Raw genomic sequence first — 21,839 nt, 5'->3', positions numbered from 1 at the left:
TCCTCCCCTTCTCCCTTCTCTCTCCCCCTCTCCCCTTCCTCCCATTCCACCCCCATCCCCATGATCACAACTTTTGCCCGGCGATCTTGTCTGCTTCCAATTTCCAGGAGGATCTATATATGTTTTTCTTTGGGTTCACCTTATTATATAGGTTCTCTAGGATAGCGAACTATAGGCCCAATGTCCTTTAGTTCTATATTATATACACAAGATTATAAATATGAAAAGGCCCTGACATGCTGGGTGTGCAGGCTACACTCCAGAGTAGTTTATTTCTCCAGTGAGATATACTTGAAGAAAACTAAATTTTCATTTGCAAATAGCTATCAATTGGTGATTGCTTCTGGGTTGGGGATCGGGATGTGTGTCCACTTCTCCTTTCAATTTTAGAACATCGTCTGGTACACACCCATGCTTGCTGTATACAATGCCTCAGAAAAATGTTCAGGAGAGAGGGATGGTTGTAATCCACCATGTGGGTCTATGCCCTGACTCTGGTGCGCTGAAGTAATGGCTTTTAGTCACAGAAACATTTCTATCTTCAGACAAAACTTTCATAGCTAAAGATTTTACCATAAAACATCTATGATGTGTGAAAAGAACAATGTATGGTAGAATCATCATTTGAGTCTTATGACAAAAGTTAATAAAGTAGTTGCAAAGATTATGACTACTTTTGTAGAAATAGAAGAATAACATAGTTAAGATTCATTTAACTTACAAAATTTCAAAGAACTTCAAAAAGGGAAGCTTACTGAATTATCTTTGGAAACCATATAATATAAACCTTCCATTATCCATGATTATAACTCAGATTAATTTAGTTTGCTAAATTAAGAAATCAAAACTTAAATAAATACTTATTAATCCTAACTTGTTCAAAGGAATTCTTGGCATTTTCTAAGTCATTGAGTACTTACAATCCAAAGCATTTGCTTTTTACATATATGTATCATGGATTTTTAAAACCAGTCGAATTAGTTGTATTTATCATCACAAATGACAAGGGAATAATAAATAAATACTAGGCAACTTAAATGCTCATGTCACATAATTGATGAACAGTGAAACGAACAAGTATAATAGAAAGATAAAGAATGGTGCTAATTGAAATAAAAGTTGACTTGGGGTAGGAAAATTTTATTCATTGACAAATACAGATCAGAGTCTCATAATTCTAAAAAAGGCGTATTTCTAATAATGAGCCACATCAAGGAACTAAAATCTATGGAGTGAGTGTATCTGAATACTAAGTAAGAAAGATAATAACTTGATTCTGGCAAGAATCTGTAAAAACAGCTGTTCATTGTTTTAAAATGAGGACTAAATTAAAAATAAACAGACCATATTTTATCTTTGACATTTTATATTTATAATACTTATTTTGGTAATTTTTGTGAAAAATGGATAATATAAAGTCGTAATAAATATTTCAATTAATAATTGTTATAAAATAATTCTGATCATGAACATACCAAATTCATTATTTTGTTTACATAGGCACAATATGAAATTCTGTTCCTTTTAATTTTCTTCTATATTATTCACTTTCTTTCTCTTGCCCAAATATCTTTATTTAAAGAAAAATTAAGCACAATTCTCTTGTATTTTATCAGTGTTGATTATGGTTTGATTTTATATTCAAATTATTCAGGAAATATACCACCTAAATATAACTAACTAGAAAAAATAAACATGCATCTATTTAACTTTGCCAAAAATATGAATAATTTAAAATGTAAAAAATAATATAAGCATGCACATTATTTTTGTCTTCCTAAATTGAACCCATAGCACAGTAAAGCATATCACATTTAGTCTTACAAACTTTCATGAATAAAAACAAAAGTTGATCTTATTATGCTGATACCCTGAGCCCAAAGTAAAACATTTCGAAGAACAAAATTAGCAAAATAACAAAAACAAATTAGTATCTTGATATATGAAAACCACAGTAAAAGCTATGCAATCATTGTCCAAACACTGCTTTATCTAAGAAAGTCATTCATGTTGTAAGTCCATGTAATCAATGTCTTTCTTCCTCCCTTCTTCCTTCCTTTATTTATTTTTACTTTGTCTTCTCCTTCTTCTCTTTCTTCTTCATCTTTCACCTACAGCTTTGAATTTAAGGGCTATGCGTGTTTTAAATAACATGAACTTTGTGATTTTTAAAATATGAAGACAGAATAAGAGTGAATTTTTGGCTCTATTTAAAAAGAACTATTTTAATTAGTTAAGAATGTTTTTAGAAACAGTTATATTGACTAAATTCTGTCTAGTCTTTTCAGCTTCAATTATGAAAAACAAGTAGATTTTTTTGAGACAAATGATATTCTTATTCTCAGTCAAACCACTATAAAATTTCTCTTACTCTGCATTACCTACTGTTTTAGTTACTGTTCTATTCAGTGAACACACACCACAATCAAGACAACCTCTAAAATAAAGCATTTAATTGGGGTCTTGTGAACAGTTAACTCACTGAGGGTAAGTTAATGACCATTATGTTAGGAAACATGGCAATAGGCAGGCAGCCATGTGCCTGAGCAGTAGCTAATCCACAAGCATGAGGCAAGGAGAGGGTAAGTCTGGGCCTGTCATGGGTTTTTGCAAACTCAAAGTCCAGTCCCAGTGACATAGCTTCGCCAACAAGGCTGTATCTAGTAATCCTTCATAAATAGTCCACCAGCTGGGAAACAGACACTCAAGTGAAGGAGCCTATTAGAGCCATTCTCATTCAAACAACTACACCTACATTTCTGGATAACTCTGCTTCCTATTGTTCAAGCTATAAGTGGTGGTGTCCTTCTATAAAGAAGATCTAGACTCGGAAAGCCTTGTGAACTAGAGGACTAAAAGAAGTCAGTTGAGCATTTTCTCTTTGCTGGTACCATTTTTATTGGTGCTTTAAGTTTCCACAAGTATTTCATTACTCATAGAGACTGCTTATATTTTGCTTGCTCAAAGATGCCATTAGCTTATGCTCTTTGTACACTACTGTGTATTCAGCCCATGGGATGATACTCTTGCCTCATCATTGACAAGATAATTGTATTCATAAATCCATTTCCTTTGCGAGTTTCTTCATTACAGAGGATGATCTTCAGTATTCCTACAGAAGCAGTTGGCATCTTAGAGGGTTTGAAAAGGCAGTATAGAAAAATGAGACGTCTGTCCTGTTCCTGTATTGACTAACCCGGTTCACTAGTAGCATGTTGTTCTGCCAATATAAAAGTGTTAGTTGCATTCAAATACTGCAATCATAAGTCTTTGGTCCCCACTAGGATTCTGTGTTGACTTGTGTCAGAGATTATATTTAAGAGAAGTTTTGTTACATGGGAATTAAGGAATTTTGTTACATGCCATTCTTTGAGTTTTTAGTGTTGACTAAAGAATTTAAAAGCTGAGTTAGAAGGAAATCTCAAGACCATTTTTATTAATGTATAAAAGAACTAACAGTTTCCCGAAGTAAAGGGGTAGAGGAAAGAAATGTGTGCTTTTTAACCTAGGTTTCAGAGTCATCTAGTAGCTGTGAAAGGGACGTGTCTTCAGAGAAACAGAGAAAAGATCCAGACTTTTCAAGAATGTATACTTAGGCATTTGGTCATTATCTGAAACACAAATAAAAATTTACAAAAAGAAAGTTACTCCTGAATTTGAATACAGGCAGGGTTAGCAATGAAGATATGCAAGCAACTAAATGAAGGAGGAGTGTCTGGTGAGTAGAAGATTTTTATCTCATTATGGAGATAATTATTACTCCCATTGCCTTAGCATGTCTTCAGGTGAATAAGTTTTCCTGAGGAAAGTACTCTAGTGCATATGATTGACAGGCTCACTTGGATTAACTCTTAAGGGGAGGTGCAATGTTCTATAATGTTATAATCTTTATGGCAGATTAAAATGTCATGTTTCCACATAGGGTCAGAGGTAGAATTCAGAATCCATTCCTCTTACTAGGAGAAACTAGCTTTCCCTTAATGGACTTCAACGAATTCCAGATATCTCCACCTTTCCGTGTGGTATTTTAAATTCTAACAAGGGGGCAATTACTAAGCTTCCTTTTCTATTGTTACCAGAGAAAAACGGGAGGTGGAATCCTTACTTAACGGCCTCCCAGCTGGCTAATGTCTGTGTATTAGGTACATTAACAGTTTCAGATCTAAGGCAGTGTCTCAGACCAGTCAAGGGAAGTTAGCAAAGTTACAGCTATATATTTTGACTTGGCAAAAAGTCTCTGTCATTTTCATCCTCTCTCTCTCTCTCTCTCTCTCTCTCTCTCTCTCTCTCTCTCGTCTGCTTTCTTGACTTTAAATTCTCTATCACAGTAGACCATCTTATCACCTTCACCTCTACCAGCCTATGTGGTACATTTCTGGCCAATTCTTCAACTATATACAAGTCCCAAGCACTTCTGTAAAAATTTAAGTGAGGGAGATTGAAAAATCTCAAAACGACATTATTTGCTGTCAAATAAATACTACTAATAAAAGATATCATGATGTTAAATTTAATAAACCTTGTTCACCCCAAACTCTATAATTTTATCTACATTGTATATAATCCCCATACCATTTTTCTGTATAGCTAGTATAATATGAAATATTTGAGTAATTTGGACACCATATGAGGTATGTGGTCCAGGAATAACTTGCAGGTTTTATATAAATTTGTCCTAAAATTTAGAAGAGTAGTTGAAGTTTAAAGATAACTGGGTTAGTGAATGGTGCATGGATTGAAATCTCTCCTGTAACAGACTATTTGACTTTGACTAAGGAATATTTAAATGATAAGAACGAACATCTGCCATTCAAACCAAATAGACAAAATATTTATCATCAACAGTATGTTTTATCTTCTCATTCAAATAAGCTTTGTGGGCTTTTATCTAGACATTTCAATACAAACCCTATTAATGTTTATTCTAGTACTTGTATTGAAACTGCATTGTTTTAAATTGTGTTGGAATGCAAACTGGAGCTGTGTTTTTCTACTCTTTCTCTTCTTTGTTAATGTGATTGCTTCTTTGGGAGGAAAACATATATTGAAACATCTGGTAGGGCACCAGTGACAGAGCAGAGGAACGGCTTCATTCAATAGCACCCTGGTGACACAGTGGTTTTCATCAGGGTTAATTTTAGTAGCAAGGGTAGGATCAGCAGCTAAAGGGTTATTAAAGAAAAATATTAACAAGCTCTAGATACATCATGAATAGTATCCAAAGCTTCTTCAAGAAATCATGGTTTGTGGCATGGATAGGAGAGGCTACCTTATTTAACCCCTTTCTCTCCACAAGCATTCTGCTATATTCTTCCACCTCCTCATCATGGGCTGCTGCCACTAGTCTGTCATGTATTTCCCCATATCCCCGGGGCTTTTTGGAGCTATAGCTGGCTTCTGTTCTCAGCAAAGAGTCAAAGGGAAGTATGCTACACTACCAATTGTTGTGTGGCTCCAGAGTCAACAATCTCTACATCTGACATGCAGACCTCTGGTGCTACCCCCACTGGCCCCACTAGGTTACAAAGTGAACCCTGGGCTGAGTAAAAAAATTTCCAGTTCTGTACCATCTTGTTGGAGAGCAATGTACACTTCACTCCCTGCTCTTGGGGCATGCACCATCTTTTTCATCTGTACTCATCTACCACTCATCCCCCTCACTAAACCTTGTTTAGGCTTAAAGTTTTTCCAGATCTCACCAGCAATGAATTTGACTTTTTACCATCTTTGATATCCCTAGAAACAATAGTTTGACATAAATCTTGCCACATTTGCTTTCACGTGACTCAGACAGGCTCTTTTGTCCTTGTTTTCATTTTTCTCTTCTGCTCTTGATTGTTTTAGCAATTTAAAAGCATGACTTACATTCCACTTTTGAGGAACTCAGATTCGTCCAAGACTTTTTGTAGCATTAATAGTAAAAATGCAGAGACAGATATTGGGGTTCAATCTAAAGATCAGAAAAGCAAAACAGCCAAGCCAGTTCAGAGCTCTTACTTCTGTGAAGTCTTCAAACTGAAAGAGAGTGAGTTCCTGTCTAATCCCACCCTATTTCCTCTCTAGTGCTGGGATTAAAGGTGTGCACCACCACTGCTCAGCATCTATGGCTAACTAGTGTAGCTATTTCTGTTTTGATCTTCAGTCAAGCTTTATTTGTTAAAATACAAATAAACTATCACTATATTTTCCCTTTTTGTCTAAAGTAAAAAAGAAGGCTATAACTAATATAAGAAAAATTATATACAATAAATAAATATCTATATATAATATATAGGCTATAAATGCATCAACAATGTCTAGTCCCTTTGCATTTGACAAATTCAGAGAAAATACTTCATTATCTATGCTGAGTCCAAAGTCTTGCACATAATTTACTTTCTGCCATAGTTTGCTTTCTGTGTCTGGTAAATGAGGAAACTATAACAATCTAGTCTCCAATTCCCTCAGAGACCCAAGAAGAAATATTGTTAACTGATTAAATAGGAAGAGCAATCAAGCAACTTCCAAACACGTAAGAAATGACAGACACAGCTGGCTACATGGAAGTCACTCAAATTTCCTTTGCATCCATCTTCAGCCTAGAGGCTTAGAATATTCGACAGACTTTTCTTGAAGAAGGATATTCTGAAGGGCTGTCCCACCTTGTCTTCACAGTGCTTGGCAGTCACTCTCTTTTGTGTCCGGATTGTCCAATTAGGACAGCATACTGTTGGCAGTTGAGGTAAGGGCATTTTCCTGCTCAGTGACTTACTTTTGGCACAAAGTAAAGTCCATGTGGAGTTTCTTTAATGCCCTTTATCTTCTATGAAGTAGATTGGTACTGCCAGGAGCAGACATACTTCATTGTCATTTAAAAAGAAAGAACCTAAGTTATGTTAAAACATCTTAATGCCATATTATGTAGACCTCTGAAGTGTTTGAAGATGACCTATCTATCTAAAATATATCTTTGTTTGACCTTGAAAACATACCTAATATGACTACAACTTTAATTATAATAGAAGATTAACTACTTTACCTACTAACATGCATTTCCTTATTGGTCCTAAGCAGTTGGTAATTATCAGTTTCAAGGACTATAAATTTGCATTACATTATTAAATGAGTTCTATAAGTACAATACCTTGAACAAGAGTAAAAATATATGTAAAGTATGTTCTAACAAAATCAATCTCAAATTTGTATTACTATATGAAAGTCTAATCCAATGTAAAACATTTAAAACTAGTATTTGATTTTTATAAGTAGATTTAACAGTCTACCTTTTTATCTTATCATATCTCTATCCACCCTTTTTTTCTTTTCATAACAAGAACTCTGAATGTAATCGCCTTTGTTCAATTTTCCTTCTGGCTGTAACCGATAGCAACTGGTAACCAACTCGCCTAAACAATGACTAATATCCATAGCCCATTGAATGTCAAAAAACCACCCACTCTACCTTTGGGAATGTGAGAGTTATATTCTTAAATTTACAACCTGCTGTCTGGGGGTTGGGGTTATGCTACCTTTGGGAGATTGTGAAAGGTAAAATTCAGTTTAATTGTCAAGTCCTTGGAGAGGTAGTTGTATCATGTCCAGTCTTTATGTAATGGGAAAGTGAAGGGCTTATCTTCAAGTCCTTGTTAGAGTAATCTGTTAGTCTGGATCATCTTAGCTAGCCACCTTAAAATTGTTCTGAACAGTTTGTAGTCCAAAGCCATTCTTTAGGTGGCATTTTTCAGCTTAGGGGTGTTATCATTGTCCTGGTGGAATTGTCATTGTGGGACTTTGTCCTCCTTATAGAGACTTCAAAGGTCACTGCTAGGTATGCTTGTGGTTCACTGAAGAAAACTGAGAGACCTAAGCCCAAAATTGTGTACAGGAAGGTAGATGAAACCTTTTTCTAAAATTAGTTATTACTCTATATCACCATTAATATAATGACAAAGTTTAATGCATATATATATATATATATTAATCTTATACCTTAAGAAAAGCAGTTCAAGAGCCAATTTAAAACCAAAGTATTATGACAGTAGTGGCAATATAATAGTCCTTAAATGTAGTAGGAGGCCACTTGTTCATTCCTGGCTGCCCAGATCACAAAATAATCACTCACAAACTATATTATTTAAATCACTGCTGGCTAATCATTACTTGTATTGCTAGATAGCTCTTATATATTTGGTTAACCCATTTTTATTATTTTATATTTTACCATGAGGTCCATGGCCTATCAGCAAGGTTCTAGCTAGCAGGTCCAGGTCAAGGTAGGTGTTCATCCAAACTGACTAGGCTCCTAAAAAGCCAGTGTATGCAGTGGAATCAAAACTCGGTGTCATTTTCTTTGGCTTCTTATTCTGCCCTCATTGTCATCCACATTCAGAGAGTCCTTTTTGATCACATGCTCCTTCAGTCCCAGTCCAGCTGGCCTTGGTGAGCTCTCATTAGATCAGTCCCACCGTCTCCATGGGTGGACGCACCCCTCGCGGTCCTGACTTCCTTGCTCATATTCTCCCTCCTTCTGCTCTTCATATGGGCCTTGGGAGTTCAGTCCAGTGATTCAATGTGGGTCTCTGTCTCTATCTCCATCCATCGCCAGATGAAGGTTTAGTCTGGATTGATCTCCTCAGCCATATATTTTTAAACACTGTATAAACTGTTTATATGTTTTTTTATTCTGCCTGAATCTGTCTTTATTGTATATCTTTATCTTTTCCTGACCATCTAAATATTTGATTTGCTAAGTGATATGGCTAGGATTAAGGCTGTGTCTTTGATGGCTGGATCTGCCCCACTCCTTGGCTTACTGAGAGACTAGCTTCATGGCAAAGGTACTGGCAGGAGCAGTGTTTTTTGTTTTTTTGCCAAAATTCATTGGAGTTTCTAAGTCCATACCAACACTAAGAAGCATACCAGTGGCTGCTTATAAACACCATTTAAGTGTTTTGTGGCAAGGCCTCTTAAGAGAGCTGTGAGGTTTTTATTGCTAACACTTTGTCAGGAAGCCTTTCTTCAATGATCCACTCCTCTGCTAGCCACCAGCAAACAAAGCCTATCTGTAATAGGCATACAATCTGTAATGTGCATACCACGAAGCTCTAATTGACACCCTTTTTGTGGATCTAGAATCCCCTTTTTTAAGCTTTTTGAGGCTTTATGTGGATGTAATTTGCTGAAAATTTGATTGCCAATTGTAAACAAAGACTACTTTCGTTTCCTAGACACCCAGACTTGAGTAATAATATAGAAACTATAACAGCTACAAGACTGCATGGCCAATGGCTTAGGTGTATTCCTAACTAGCTCACATATCTTAAATTAACCCATATCTTTTATTCTGTGTGTTGCCATGATACTGTAGCTTACTGGTAAGGCTTTAGCACCTTTTCCTTTGGCAGTTACATGGCATCTGTCTGACTCCACCTTCTTTCCTCCTCTATCTCTGTTTGGAATTCCCACCTTCCTATAATGTACCCTTCCACAGGCCAAAACATCTTCTTCATTATCCAATGGCAATAAAACATATTCAGAGCAAACAGAAGGGACTCTCACATCAGGGATCAGCCACCAGTCACTTCCTACCTCTACCATTCCTCTACTCACAAGGGTCGAGATCATTTCTCAGCCCTGTTGTATTACTTCCTGTCTCTTCTCTGTCTACAAAATTCTAAACTCTATGGTTAATTTTGGTCAGTTAGTGACTCCACCCTCTGACTGAAGTCAGCTTTATTTGTCAGAAGACAATCAAAATATAACACAACATATGTTTTTTGTTTTTGTTCAGTACCTGACATTCATGGGGATCTCAACAAACAAAACAAAATATCCCTAATGACACATTTGATCCAGTCTACTAGGGACTACCTTAATCATATTTTCAGCCTTCATCTAATGCAGGGTAGCATTGCATCACTGTTTCTATGATTTACAGCACTCGGCCTGATCATAAATGTCTCAATGCATTAAAACCTCAACAACCCAGTGATGAGAGATGATCTAAATTATTTTGTAAAGGTGCATTCAAAGGTATAATATTATCTGAATGAGACTTCTCTATGTTGGGCTATTATGGAGACTTCCATATATTTTCTCTACCGTGGGTTTTTCCCTTCTTCAACATCAAAGATTGTACTCATAGGAGGTACTTGGCAAAGTTTTATATGTGTTTTTTTCCACATATTCTCACTAAACTGTATGACAAGGCAAACCATTATCTCCACCTCATTCTTTTCCTCTCCTTTTTTCCTGCCTAGTCAGCTCCTAACCTGGAGAACAGGACAATGTGTCTGTTCTTGTAGTTCTATCTTATGTGTGCAAGTTCTTTCTGCAAATATCCTTGTCTCTATAGTATATGATTACCTCAGTAAATATCATAAAATCTAATATTCCTTTATGATAGCATTTATGGAGAAGCTAGGTATGAAAGGAACATACCTCAACATAGTAAAGATACAGTATAGTCAGCATCATGTCAAAGGAAAAAGATCAAAGAGTCCCCTTTAAGATCAAGGACAAGACAAAGATCTCTACTGCCTCTACTCCAATCCGACATAGTGGTTGAAGTCTTAGCTAAAGCACACAGGTGCAGACAAGAATTGCCATTTGACCCAACTATTCTACTCCTGGACATAAATTCAAAGGAGTTCATATTCTACATCCTAGATACTTGCTAAATCTTAACTGCTGATCTACAAAAACCTATACTCCACAAAATTGGAAAACCTAAAAGAAATGGACAATTTTCTAGCTAGATACTACATACCAAAATTAAATCAAGACCAGGTGAAAATTTTAAATAGACTTACAAACTGAAAGGAAATAGAAGCTGTCATCAAAAGAATTCCTACAAGAAGCCAAAAGCCAGATGGTTTTAGTGCAGAATTATGTCAGAATTTCTAATAAGAGTTAATACCTATACTCCTCAAAGTGTTCCTCATAATAAAAACAGAAGGGATATTACCAAACTCTTTTTATGAGGCTACAGATACTGTGATACCAAAAACCACACAAAGACTCAACCAAGAAAGAGAATTACAGACCAATCTACCTTATGAACATAGATGCAAAAGTACTCAATAAAATACTAGCAAACCAAATCTAAGAGCACATCAAAAAAAAAATCAACCACCATGATCAGGTCAGCTTCATCCCAGAGATGCAGGGATGGTTCAACACATGAAAAATCCTTCAATGTAATCCATCATATAAATAAACTGAAAGAAAAAAAACACATGATCATTTATTAGATGCTGAAAAAGCAATTGACCAATTCCAACACCCAAAGGTCTTGGAGAGGTTAGTGATACAAGAAACATATCTAAACATAATAAAAGAAATATTCATCAAACCTATAGCCAACATTAAATCAAATGGAGAGAACTTCAAAGCGATTCCACTAAAATCAGGAACAAGACAAGGCTTTTCAATCTCTCCATATCTATTAAACATAGTTTTGGAAGTTTTAGCTATAGCAGTAAGACAACAAAAGGGGATTCAAATCTGAAAGGAAGAAGTCAAACTTTTGTTATTTGCAGGTGAATTTATAGTATACATAAGTGACCCAAGGAAATCCTACAGCTGATAAATACCTTCAGTAATGTGGCAGGATTCAAGATCAACTCAACAAATTCAATAGCCCTCCTATATACAAATGATAAAGAAGCAGAGAAAGAAAACAGAGAAATATCCTTCACAAGAGTGAAAAAATAATATAAAATCTGTTGGGGTAACACTAATCAAAGAAGTGAAAGACATATTAGACAAGAACTTTAGTCTCCGAAGAAAGAAACTGACAATAATACCAGAAAATGGAAAGTTCCCCAATGTTCTTGGATAGATGGCATAAACATAATAAAAATGCAATTGTACCAAGAGCAATCTATAGATTCAATGCGATCCTCATCAAAATCCCAACACAATTCTTCATAGACCTTGAAAGAACAGTAATTAACTTCATACAAAAAAATGAAAAACCCAGGATAGCCAAAACAATCCTGTCCAATAAAGGAACTTCCAGAGGCATCACCATCCCTGACATGAGCTACAGTAAAGAAAACAGCTTGGTATTGGCATAAAAACAGAGAGATTGACAAACGGAATTAGATTAAGGACCAGCATACTAATCCACACACCTATAAACTCCTGATTTTTGACAAAGAAGCTAAAATTATACTATGGGGAAAATAAAAACTATCTTCAACAAATGATGCTGGCATAACTGAATGTCAAAATGTAGATGAATGAAAATAGATCCATATCTATCCCCGTGCACAAAACTCATGTTCAAATGGATTAAAGACCTCAATATAAATTCAAACCCACTGAAACCAATAGAAAAGAAAGTGGGATGTAGACTTCAATGCATAGGCACAGGAGACCACTTCCTAAAATAATACTAGTAACACAGATGCTGAGAGCAACAATAAAAAAATGGCACCACCTGAAACTGAGAAACTTTTGTAAAGCAAAGGACACTGTCAATAAGACAAAAAGGGAGCCTACTTAATGATGTGAGGTTGATGAAATGTTTTTGCCATTCAGTAAGATCATCAATAGGATGGTTTCTCAGAAAATTTGGAATCAACCTACTTCAACACAGAGCAATACCACTCTTAGGCATATACCTAAAAGATGTTCAATCATACTACAAAGACATTTGTTCAGCTATGTTCATAGAAGCATTATTTGTCATAGTTAGAACCTGGAAACAACCTAGATGCCCCTCAACCAGAGAATGGATAAAGAAAATGTGGCACATTTATACATTAGAGTACTACTTAGTGATAAAAAATCAATAGTATCTTGAAATTTGCATGCAAATGGATGGAACTAGAAAACAGCATCTTGAGTGAGGTAACCTAGGCCCAGAAAGATGAATATGGTATGTACTCATTCATAAGTGGGTACTAACTATAAACAAAGGATATTGAGCCTATAATTTATGATCCTAGAGAAGCTAAGTTACAAAATCAACCATAAAAAACATATATAGATCCACCTGAATAGTCAAAATAGACAACATTACCTGACAAAATTGGGAGCTTGGGGGTGGGAGGACAAGGGAGGGTGGAAGCTAAAGAAGAGGGTGTAGGAGAACTTGAGGGAATTTGATAGTTGAGATGGAGGAAAGAGAGAGATGAGAGCAAGGAAAGATATCTTGATTGAGGAAGCCATTATGGGGCTAGCAAGAAACCTGACTCTAGAAATATTCCCAGGAATCCACAAAGATGATCCCAACTAAGACCCTAAACATTAGCGGAGAGAGTGCCAGAACTGGCCTTGCCCTGTAGTCAGATGGATGAATATCTTAAATATCACCATTGAACCTTCATCCAGCAACTGATAGAAACAGAGACAGAGACCCACATCAGAGCACTTGACTGAGCCCCCAAAGTCCAGCTGAAGAGTGGGAGGAATGAGAATATGAGCAAAGACGTCAAGACCATGATGGGTACACCAACTGAAACAATTTGCCTGAGCTAATGGAAGTTCACCAACACCAACTAGACTGGGAAAAAACAAGCATAGGACCAAACTAGTCCCTATGAACAGTTGTGTGGCTGGGGCAGACTGCAGGGCCACTGGCAGTGGCACCAGGATTTATCCCTACTGCCTGTAATAGCTTTTTTTGGAATCTATTCTCCTTGGATGGATACCTTGCTCAGCCTAGATATAGTAGGGAGGGCCTTGTACCTTCCCCAAAGCAATGTGCCTTACCCTCTCTGTGGAGTTGATGGGCTGTTGGGTGGGGAGGGGGTGGTAAGTGGAGGGAATGGGTGGTGGGGAAGGAGTGGGAACTTGGACTGGTATGTATAACTTAAAAAAGACAGTTTTTTTAAAAGAAAAAAACAAATGTTTGGCATAGCTCTGTATAGCTTTCATTAGTCACAAATGCAATCACTAGTTAACCCTTTTGAGAAAGAGATCAGCTTTGATTCACATCCCCATCATGCTTGAGACTATTATACCAGCATGCCTTCTAAGTGTTTTCATCACAATATTCCTGACTGTCACAAAGTACATATGCATTAACAACTTCAGTATGTCTAACTCAGCCATGGATTGTTTCCACACTACAGCAAGGGTATTGCCCTTTATTTCTATGTGTGTGGGAGTTGGTCAAAGAGGGGATATACTGAAGAGATAGTGGTGAAGTGAGAGGCATCTCAAAGAAAAGAAGTCTTCACTAATCAAGTTGCATAGCATGTCCCTATCTTTTGTCTTTTGACATGTAGCTATGTGTGTGCCCTATACCCAGATGTGTATGTATTTATGTTTCACAATACAAAGGCATTTCAATAGGATACAGTTAAAACCTTGCTAACCTTGTACAATTGCATATAGTATATGTAAACCTAAAGTGAGAATTATACATTAAAAGGTACATGTTCAATGTGAATATATACAGCTGAAAGCAAACACGATGTGTGTTTTCATAAAGAGGGGTTTTCAGGAATAGGAATGAATTCAGAATGGCAACATATGACTGTAATTCCAAGACTAAACTCTGTAGAATGCGGAAGGAGGATCACAAATTCAAGAGCAGCTTGAGCTATTCTGTGAGGCTGTGTCTCAAATACAAAACAAAAGCCATATTAACAAACAAACGAAAAAGAATAAATTCATGTGGGGAAATGAATGCATTTAGGAAAAGCACTAATATTTAGCTTTAAAAGTATTATTTGTGTGCTTACTTTTATGTGTGCGTGTGTGTGCACGCACACACAAGCATATATACTTACAATATGCTGTGTGAGATGCATGTATTTGAGTGCATGTGAACACGTGCATGTACACTTTTGTGTATGATTTTACATAGGTCAGAGAAGTATGTTCGGTGTTTTTACCCCTACCCTTGCTGCCTGATTGCCTTGCTTCCTGTATCAGCTGGGCTAGGCTGCCAGACAGGTCTTGGGAACCGCCTATCTTCTCTTCAGCTGTAAGGATACAAACAGCTATAGCAACAGTCAAACTTTGTGGGCACTGTAGATTCGAACTCACGTCTTCATGCTTACACCACCGCAAGTGTTCTCATTCCCTGAGCCGTCTCTCCAGATGCAAGCACATGTTATTCCACTGATATATAAACAGTTTTTAAAGTTAAATTTAAGATAAAAGTTTGGAGGAAGAGGAAGGATCAGAAGATTCAAAGGGGTCAGAAATACCACAATAACATGCCCCACAGAATCAACTGACTGGGACTCGTGGGGCCTTACAGAGATCAGGGACCCTCTAGGGTTTTGACCTAGGTCCTCTGCATATATGTTATGGTTGAGTAGATTTGTCTTCTTATAGGATTCCTTAAAGTGGAACTGGAGGCTGTCTCGGACTCTTTTGCCTATTTGTGGAATCCTTTTCTCCTACTGGGTTGCCTCAATCAGACTTAATGTGATGGTATAAACTTAGTCTTATTGTAGTTTGTTATGCCATGTTTGGTTGGTGTACCTGAGAGGCCTAGGCCTGCTTTTTCTGAGGGGGGCAAAGAAGGGTGCATCCGTGGAAGAGGGAAGATGTTAGGGAGCAACTTGGGGAGAGAGAGAAGGAAAATAGTGGTCTGGATGTAATGTATGAGAAAAGAATAAAAAATGAAAATAAAAAAATAAATTAAATAAAATTTGAAAAAAAAGATAAAAGTTTGGAATATAGTAATCCAAAATATCTAGATTGATTTTAATAGGCTAAGCAAATTCTTTAGTTTGCTTTCTTAAAATTTGGATAGTTCTTCAAACTAAAATGACGACTATAATCTTAAAATGCCCAAAGGTGTTAACAAAGTAAGTAGTTGTGAATAATAAATCTAACATAAAACTAAATCACAATGCATTTTAAACATTCATGTTCTCTAAGTAGAGTCAAAATAGATCTTACTTTCCACTGAAATACTAGAAATTTGTCTTTTATTCTAAAGGCATGAGTAATAGTGGCTGAGACACACCATACTCTGTGGGATTTGTACACACCTTTGCAATAATTTCCAAAGCTATGTTCTTATTCTGTAATCTGTGTTGTGAGCCCCTGTCACCACTTGAGAGAATAAGAGTTCAGGTAATCTTGTCCTTTCCCCTGTCACAAAGTGCTTAACCCTCCTTTCCTTCTGTACATAATTCCCAGCCAGCACCAAGTCTTTTCATTACTTCCTGAAAAAAAAGAACACACAATTTCAAAATCTTTTGGTTTTTTAGATAGCCCTAAGATCATCATAAATGAACTTTGAGGCATTTGACAAAGCTGTGTAGCTAAGACACTAATTGAATAGAGATTCTGAGCTTTTGCACCTAAGCTCTGTGTGTATTTAAGATTGGCTAGGTTTTATAGCGGAAGCAAGAGAGGAAGTAACTGCATCCCTTCACTCAATTTAAAAGTGAGTAGCAGGAGAGAAATTCTCTATAAAAGAGCTTCTGAAACTCTGGTGGGCATTTGATTTGCTCTCTATTTTACCATTTTCTAATTATCTATAAAACAATATAACATCTCAGACAGCCTATTAGATTCACAGAGAAAGCATAACGGTGAAATTAAAAGAGAAGAGTGGTGCAAATATGTACATAAGTGTGCAAGTACACACACACACACACTGAACATCTGGTGAACAATGAAAAGAGAAATATCACACAGAAAAATTAATTAAACGTGTTTCATGTTTGCATCAAATAACAATGACCACTATAGTCTGTCTATATCGGCTGTGCTTGTTACCAATGGCTATAAACCACACTACTGACTTAAGAAATTATAACACACTTATCATTAAAGATATATGCATAAATGAAGGGAACAAATGAAGAGAATAGAACTTCGACCTGAGAACACATTGAAAATTGTACAACAAAATTCCTCCACATTCTCTCAAGCATTAACTGTCACAAGTGTTTTTGATCTTGAACATTCTTAAGGGTGTAATATGGAATCTCAGAGTTGCTTTGATTTGCATTTCTCTGATGGCTATTGTTGAGCATTTTCTTAGGTGTGTTTCAGCCATTTTAGATTCCCCTGTTGACTGTTCTCTGTTTAGGTCTGTACCCCATTTTCTTTTGGGTTATTTGTTCTTTTGATGACCATATTATTGTGTTCTTTGTATATTTTGGAGATCAGACTTCTGTCCTATGTGGGGTTAGGACAGAACCCCATTCTTTTCCCATTCTATAGGCTGCTGTTTTGTCTTCTTGAATGTGCCCTTTGTTTTACAGAAGCTTCCTAGTTTCAGGAGGTCCCCTTTATTAATATTTATCTCAGTGTCTGTGATACTGGGATCATATTTAGGAAGTGGTCTCCTGTGCCAATGTGTTCAAGTGTACTTCTCACTTTCTCTTTTATGAGGTTCAGTGTGGTTGGTTTTACCTTGAGGTCTTTGATCCGTTTGGACTTGAGTTTTGTGCATGGTGATAGATATGGATCTATTTTCATTCTTCTACATGTTTATATCCTGTTATTCTAGCACCATTTGTTGAATGTGCTTGTTTTCCACTTTATATGATTTCACTTCTTTTTCAAAAATAAGTGTTTATAGGTGTTTGGATTATTATCTAGGTCTTCAATTTGATTTACAACATTCATTTAAAAAGATGCCCTATGGTTGCTTAAATAGGCATTTTCCTCAATAATATTTCATGCCTTCATTTATACTTACAAGGGTATAAATGTTTGTTTTAAGTGGATTTATACCTTCCCTACTATTTCTTAAGAGAATATGAAACAAGGATCGTGCTATAGTGGGAAGTGTAGTTTATGCTGGTGAGACTACCTCACTCCACTCCTACATTGCAAATGCTGATTAAAACTCACAGTTTCACAAGTATGCTCTGCTGCTTCTTTATTTAAAATTTTCTGTCATATATTATATCCAGACCACAGTTGCCCTCCCTACCCTCTCCACAGTCTCTCCACCAAAAACCTCCCCTCTTGTCCACCTCCATCTGTTGTTTCTCTTAAGTCTATAGTTTAGTGTCTGCTTCTGCTTCTTGTCTCGTCTCTTATTATTCATCAGTTACTAACTCATTCCTACTTACAAGTAATATCCACAGCCTATCTGTGTATGGTACTTAGTGGATGGCCAAGAGATTGAAGAAACCCCTGGAAAGATGTGTATGGCCTAATGTAGATACTTGTTATCAGGGATACTAACAGAGGAGGCATACTTACAAAATGATGACCAGGTTTTTGAGGGTCCACAAGGAGGAAAGAACCACCATCACTTCTTAGAATATTAAATGAACATTGGCAGGAGGTTCCTTACATCATCAAAAATGATCTCATTACAATACATCATCTCTAACATGCTACCCTGGAATGTTCTTTGGCCCCACTACTTAACAGTCCAAGCAGCTCTTATCCCTTTCTTTCTTTCTTTCTTTCTTTCTTTCTTTCTTTCTTTCTTTCTTTCTTTCTTTCTTTCTTTTTACCATGGTGGTTTGAATGAGAGCTGAAACCTTAAATTCATATGTTTGAATACCTGATCCCTTGTCGGTAGAATTCTTTGGGAAGGATTAGGAGTTATGGGCTTGTGTGGTATATCATTGAGGATGGACTTTGAGGTTTCAAAGATTCCTAACACTCGAAACGTGACACCTTTCTCTTACATACAGATAAAGAGATGACTCTCAGCTATCCCCGCCATCACACTTTCCTCCATGAACTCAACTATCTGGAACATAAGGCCAATGAAATGTTTTCTTTTATAAGTTATTTAGGTCATGGTGATTTTTATCACAGCAAGAGAAAAGAACTAAGGCACAGATAGTATAACCACATCTAATCGCTAGGAAAATAGTATATTTTAGGTAGTAGACATTGCATCATTAGCTTCCTTCCTTCCTTTTATGAACCAGCATTCCAAAGGAACAGTGAAAGAATATGTTTCTGATATCAGTATCCCTTTCCAGATACTATTAGTTTGCTGAGTTTAAAGTGTACTTCCAGGGAGCCAAATCTATTTGAACATTTCAGTTTGGACCCACTAAGTCCACTTGTATTGATTTCTTGGCTTGCATAGAGTTCGGGTAACAAAAATGAATATTTCAGAGACTGAGAACTTGCTGTTTTACTTAATGTCCTACTGAAAACAGAGGTCATACTTAGAAATACACACACATTTTTAGTGTCAGAAATACTAGGAACCAGGCATCAGAAAGATTGCAAGGAAAATAGAAAGGTTGTCAGCATAAAGGACTTCTGGAAAGCCCCACTTTTACAAAAGAGAGGAGAACGCTGGCCAAAATAAATGTTTGCAGAACTCTGTAAATTAGCCAAGGACTTGTGTTAATCCTGTGTCTGAATCTATGAAAACAAAGGGCAAAAATCACAATCAAGACATTGACACTTGTGTAGATAAGAGAAGAGCTGTACATATGCCAGGACCTTTGCACATGCTCTGTTGCTGGACTCTGTCACAGTTTGTACTGGTATTGTCTGACTGTTGTGTACTAGTCCAACAGATGGGGGTGGGAAAAGAGGCAAAGAACATCCAGGTTGAAGGAGGATCCTGAGCAGCTCTGAGTGTGAAAAGAAAGAACATTCAGGAGACTGTTGGAAGACACTTTATTAAAAGGGGACAGGGGATAGTTATACTCCAGGAAAAAAGACCAGTTGCATCCATGATCCATGTGGTGGTATGTCATTGGTTGGAACAAGAACATCAAGGGTGTTAATTTTCATGCTTGAGAGTAACAGAGGCCAGGGGAAAGAGCCTTATAAGGTCATATAGAAAAGAAAGGAAGTTCAGTCCAAAATGTTTCTCTAGTTCCCATAGCCTTGGAGACTCATGGAGACCTGTCAGTAACTACATGCATCAGGCATGTCAATCTGTCTGCTGGAGTTTGATGATGCCTGAGCAAGGTGGGGAAGCAGTCCTGCACTCTGTTCCAATTTTCTGTTGACCTTGAATTTCTGTGTAAATAGGAAGGAAAGTCAAAGGAAGGGTTTTCATAAGCACACTGAAGGTTTGCAGAACTGTCTATAAGTGACAGCAGGCTACTTACCAAAGATATGGAAACCTATTTGTTTTGAGCATTAAAAGAAAATGCTAAAATACTAGCTAGAAATTAAATTAAAAAAGCAACAACTGTCATGTTTACATACAACAAAAGATAAGGATGTTAGAGGATTAGTTTGGAAAAATAACCAAATGGAAATGATCTCTGAAGAGAAAAGAGTATTCACTTTCTAGAACTTTGGAAATATGTAGTTTTCAAAAGGAAATATCATTATTTAAGTATTAGACAGCCAATTAAAATATCCCACAGGATTTACAAGAAAAAATATTAAAACAGCCATTTTGAACATGTTGGAAAAGCTAAATGAACCCACATTTTAAAAATTCAAGAAAGATATAAGAATGACATTCCTCAAAACAGAGAATCCAAATACAGAAATGATTTAATCAGTTAACAAAACTTCTGACATTGAAAAAAATTACAATGCAAATTTCCTGGGGAGAGTTCACTAGCTTATTCTCATAAGCTGAAAAGACCAGCAAATTTGAAACCGTCTATTTTGATAATAAGAAAACAAAAATTAAGGTGGTTCCTTTAACTAAGATATGTGCTTCCCTGCTCCCCTATCCAACCTTCCTTTATCCCAATCTTCCTGTTTCCCCAAGATCCCCCAATCCTCCCCTTCTCACTTTTCTCTCCCCGTCCNACAGCCCTGCTCCCCTACTGAACAGGCGACTCCTTCATTCCTCCTCCGGCACGCCAGGGGTGTACCGAGTCTGCTGAGAAGAAAATGAGAAGCAGGCTCAGGGAGGTGAGGGTGGAGTAGGGTGCATTGAGGCAGCTTTGTTGGGAATTCCAGCCCCAGATATTTTGGGGTGAAAAATGTCAGAGACTGAAATTCCGAGAATGTTTTGCCAAAGCCTCAGAAATAAAGGCTAGAACCCAGGCACAGCCTAAGGGAATCAAGAAGAATGAACTAATAAAAATAATAAAATAAAATTAAATAAAATAAAAAAAAGAAAACAAAAATTACATAATACAAAACGAAAATTTGTTCATATACTTATCGGCATTCACAAATACTGAAATCTTCAAATTGCAAGCTAAAGACCAGGAAAAGTCAGTGTTGTAGTTTCTGTTCAAGTAGAAAGGTTCAGAAAACAAATCTGATAGTGGAATTTCCACCCTGAAAACTAGGAAGCTGAAGACACAGGAAAAGCAAATGATTAAGTCCAAGCAGAGAGGCGGGAAAGGACCATTGTCCCACCATAGGCACAGGGTTGTTTTTGTTTTCTTAGTTAAGGTGGTCAGCCTAGTGGAAGCCTTCAACTCATTAGATAAAGGTCATTCACATTAGTGAAGGCAATCAACTTTATTGTCTGTCCACTCAATTGTTAATCTCTTCAAGAAGTATTACATATAGACATTCGTAATGATATCTGACCAAATAGCAAGCCATCCCACAGCTGGTGAAGTACTTTCTTCCCTGAAGCGGAAAAAAAAAAATCCCACACCAGTTAAGAGTTAAGGATAATAAAAAGGGTTATTTATTTGAGGGGAAAAACCTACAGACCACCGTCCCAACGAACAGTCCTCTCATCGTAAATAGGAAATAGAGATTCTAGCCACTGGAACTGGAACCTGAAGGAAAAGAGAGAGCGCAAGGTTCCTACTCCTTTAAAAAGTATAAGAGACCACACCCCAGTGTGCTGTATCTTAAAGGCTATTGGATGAAGGAGCAGAATGTGCTCCTGTAGCACTTTCCATCTTGGCTTCACACTATTCATCTCTTTTAAGGATCACTTGTGAGCTCTGGAACACAATACCGAGGAAGAATCAGTTGTATGTGTAACATATGCCAATGAGAACAAATTTATTGTGATATATATATATATATATGTGTGTGTGTGTGTGTGTGTGTGTGTG

Source organism: Alexandromys fortis, unplaced genomic scaffold (genome assembly GCF_014885135.2).
Source record: "Alexandromys fortis isolate MF-2015 unplaced genomic scaffold, M_Fortis_MF-2015_v1.1 scaffold_8_9099976_23576923, whole genome shotgun sequence".
In the NCBI taxonomy this organism is placed as follows: Eukaryota; Metazoa; Chordata; class Mammalia; order Rodentia; family Cricetidae; genus Alexandromys; species Alexandromys fortis.
The sequence above is the reverse complement of the archived record's forward strand: the minus strand, read 5'-3'. Positions refer to the sequence as shown.